Below are 4,603 nucleotides of genomic sequence, written 5' to 3'. Positions count from 1 at the left end.
CCATCAAGCTTCCTCATGGGATTCTCTGACAAATAGATCTCTCCAAAGAGCAATTAGGGGAGCTGCTAGAGTGCTGAAATCCTTCACAAAGCGCCTATAGAAACCTGCCAGTCCATGAAAACTCCTTACTTCTCCCACTGTAATTGGACTCGGCCACTCTTGTATCTGCTTTGATCTTTTCCCTGATCCACCGTTACACCATCTGCACTTACAACAAAACCTAGAAAGACCAGTTATCTGTGCAAAAAGTGCACTTCTTCAGATTGGCATATAGCTTTTTCCTTTCTCAAAACATCTAAAACAGCCCTAAGTGTTCTATATGATCTTCTAAGCATTTGCTGTAAACTAAGATATCATCAAAGTACAACAAAACAAAGATGCCTATGAAAGACCTAAGAATATGATTCATCAATCTCATGAATGTACTAGGCGCATTGGTTAATCCAAATGGCATAACTAACCATTCATACAAGCCATGTTTAGTTTTAAACGCAGTTTTCCACTCATCTCCTTCTTTCATCCTAATCTGATGATATCCACTTTTCAAATCTATCTTAGAAAAGATGCAAGACCCATGTAATTCATCAAGCATATTCTAATATAGTAGGGTGGTGGGATACTTCACTGTTATGTTGTTGATTGTCTCACAATCAACACACATGCGCCAGCTCCATCTTTCTTTGGCACAAGGAGCACTGGAACTGCACAAGGACTCAAACTCTCTCGGATATGACCCTTCTCCATCAGCTCCTCTACTTGTTTTGCAGTTCTTTGGTTTCAACTGGATTGGTCCTGTATGCTGGTTTTTGGTTGGGGGCAGTGTAGAACCAGGTACAACGTCTATTGGTGCTCAATCCCAACCACTGAGGCAATCCAATGGGGCTATCTTCTGGAAACACATCTGCATACTTCTGTAAAAGAGAAACTAGTTCACTCGGATGATCTGGTGTGGTGATCAGTAACTGTTAGAAGAGTCCCCTTAAACCTAAGCAAGATAAAAGAATTTGAGAGTAGAGAATTCTTTTGATATCTCCCTGTTTGGCATAGAGGCTGTGATGCTTGTCATGATCAGGTTTGAGATCATCTCTTTCGCTTTTTTTTTTGAAGCTGGATTTGATCTTCATGAACCTCTTTGGAGAGACAAAGGCACCAGCATAGTCTTCTTTCCGTTGAATTCAAAAGAGTGTTGTTGGTGAAGCCCATCATGATTCACACGTCTATCATACTGCCAGGGTCTTTCCAAGGAGTATATGACTGGTTTCCATTGGCAAACACATCACACAAGACTTCATCTTCATATCTACCAAATGGCTATAGGAACCAGTACTTGAGTAGAAACTTTCATCTCGCCCTCCTCATTGAACCACTGCAATCTGTGGGTTTTGGGTTTGTTTCTGAATTTTCAAACCCAATTTCTTCACCATAGTCTCACTAGCTACATTGACACAACATCCTCCATCAATAATGAGACTGCACACCTTTCCCTGAACCATACCCTTGTGTAGAATAGATTCTCTCGCTGCTCAAGCTCTCCATTCTTGGCTTGCAAGTTCAAGAGCCTTCTTGTCACCAACAATTTCCTTCACGGGTTCTACTTCACTTTCTTCTTCAGACTTCTCATGATCAGAACCAACTTCTCTTCTTCTGATTCATACTTTCCATTCTCAAGAAGAATCATACCTTTTTGTGGTGCACTCATTAGCATAATGCCCACGCCCTTGACATTTGAAGCACTTAAACATCTTAGTTCTTGAACTAGTAATTTCAGCTTTGCCGTTTTGTCTTTGCTGTATATGCTGCTCGGGCTTAGTCTCTTCTTTCTGCTGAGGCTTGCATCCTTCAGATAGGATGTTTTCTCCTCTTTAGAGTGGTGGAACTTAGACGATCCAGAGCTGCGTGAGTTACCCTTCCTCTTGAGCTGCTGCTCCACTAGAATAGCTTTGTGCAACATCTCTTCTATTTCCACATAGTGTGTTGCACTCCACATTGTCTTGTATCTCACGGTTAAGTCCTCCAAGAAACCTTGCCATAGGAGTTCTCTATCCTCCAAGATACTAGCTCTTAACATCAGCAACTCCATGTCTTGATAGTATTCTTCAACAGTTCGTGTCCTTGGGTAAGTCTTCGCAGCTTTTGATGTAGGTCGCTGAGGTGATAATGGCTTGGAACAAACCGTTTGCGCATGAGTGACTTCATCTCGTGCCATGAATCAACCGGATTCTCTTGGTTAAGCCGTCTAGTAGTTACAAGTTGATCCCCACCAACTCAACGCATAATCATAGAATTCAGTTGCTGCAATCTTGATCCTTTGGGCATTGGTGAGTAGTGTTGGCAATTGAAGACAAGCTCGATCTTATTTTCCATTCCAAATAGCATCTGGATCAACCTTGCCATGGAAGATGGAATTTAAGCTTAAGTCCTGAAAGCTTGTCTTTGCGTGACCCCCTTCCATCATGTTCACGGCCTTGATCTTCCTCGGCTCAGTCAGAAGAAGAACTACTGCACTCAGTTGGGTTGTGCCTCAGTTCTATTGCGCGAGTAGTAGTTGTCGGTCTCTTTTGAACCCGCATGCTCTTGCCGTACTGGAGTAGGCCGGTTTCTTTAGACTCATTGCTATGTCCCTGGCCAGTAGCTTGCCTCAACTCTTGTCTCATCTCCTCACGTAATTCCTCTCATGCTAGCCTTGAGCATATCAGCCATAGTAGAGATCATGGTCTGATTCATTTGCCGGTCATTTGATCTCTCAGCATCTTGTTCTTCCTTACTCTCGGCTTCTTCTTCTGATTCTTTCCCCATTGGTACCGAGAATCAACAGCAAACTCAACCAGTAAATAATTCTATAAACTGATCGTAATCAGTAGATGATCAAGGATTTTAAACTGAAATAAAAAACAAAATAAAAGAAACTTGGGTTAAAAGAAAAACTTGATATCAAGTAACGAGAATTCAAATCGATAACAAGTAAATCACAATAGAAACACGATCAGGGTAGGTTTGTTAATCCGATTTCGACGTCTCACAAGTAGATCTAGTTGTATAGGTGATTTAAAACAGATCTCACAATCAATCAGATTCAAACAAGAGATCAAATTGAGAATATGAATCGATAATCGATCGGATCTAGAAACGCGAAACCTAGATCTATCAATTCAAAATTCTTACAAATTTGATCAACACAAAACGATTAGATCACACAATCAACAACAATGGTTTTACAGATCAATCAATGGATATTGCGAATCAAAGAACAATCAGTTGAAACAAAATGGATCGATCTAAAACTGATCAAGAAGATGAACAGGTAAATCGAAACAAAAGAGAGAAACGAGTACTTCCCTAACCAGAGATGCTCTGATACCACATAATACGCCCCTAGATTGCTTCTCTGGATAGTATGGGATAGATCCTTGCTAGAACGAATCAAAGACTCAAGTTCTACAAGGTTGTGGATCGATTGTTGACACAAGAGGCGGCGGAAAGGCTCCTTGATACTCCTAAGTGACTAGATCGGATATGACCACACCGAGATAGACACTCTTGGGTTTGCTGGATACTACACACCAACAAGAACACTCAACAACTCGTGAACAAGCAGTAGAGAGAACAAGAAAGGTTTTTGATAAAAGATAATTGATTTTTAAGAAGGGTTTCAAAGTACACTTATATAGAAGAAGTTGGAACAGGCTCCAAGCTTCTCGAAAACTAACAAAGAGAGTAAAGGCACACGGCTCTCTTGGAAATAGAAACAAAAGACAAGTTTGAAAATAAAACATGAATGAAAGACTTATTATAACATAAGGTTGATCCGGGATAAGGTTGGATCGAGATCATCAACTAAGAGATTTGAGAAGCAATCTAAGGGCCTCGTTAAAAAACCTATCTTTGGAAAACCCATTTGGGACAAAACCAAAGATAGGGAAAAAGAGCCCACATAGATTGCTTGCTTAGTTGATGATCAGCTTGATGGTGAAGTAGCTTGAATGGTGATAGTGTGTCTTGGTTGATCAAGCTTCTACCAAGACATTCCTCTTGCTTCCATGACATCTTAACAATCCTCTAAAAACTTGCGTGAGCTTCCTGATCTTGATCGAGTCATAGGTCCTTTAGGCAAGGCTAGAACATCTCCATCAGTGGCTATCCAGATCCTCATCATCTCCATTAGCTAGTTGGTCCATGATCACATCAGATGCCTTTGGCTTAACTAATGCTTTAGTACTTTTATGAGATTGATGAATCATGTGCTTAGATCTTTATAGGATTGTTTGTGGTAGTTTACTTTGATGATATCCTTGTCTACTCTAAGAGTTTAGAAGAGCATATATAAAACATCTTAGGACTGTTCTTGATGTCTGAGAGGAAAAAAAAGCTATTTGCTAATCTAAGAAATGCACTTCTGTATGGATAACTTGGTCTTTTAGGCTTTGTTGTGAGTGCAGATGGAGTAAAGGTAGATCAAGAGAAGGTGAAAGCAATACAAGAGTGGCCGATTCCTACAACCATAAGTGAAGTGCGAAGCTTCCATGGATTAGCGGGCTTTACCGACGGTTTGTGAAAGACTTTAGCACCATAGCAGCTCCATTGACTGAGGTGATCAAGAAAGAAG

Source organism: Brassica rapa, unplaced genomic scaffold, assembly GCF_000309985.2.
Source record: "Brassica rapa cultivar Chiifu-401-42 unplaced genomic scaffold, CAAS_Brap_v3.01 Scaffold1064, whole genome shotgun sequence".
Lineage (NCBI taxonomy): Eukaryota > Viridiplantae > Streptophyta > Magnoliopsida > Brassicales > Brassicaceae > Brassica > Brassica rapa.
Note: the sequence above shows the minus strand (reverse complement) of the source record.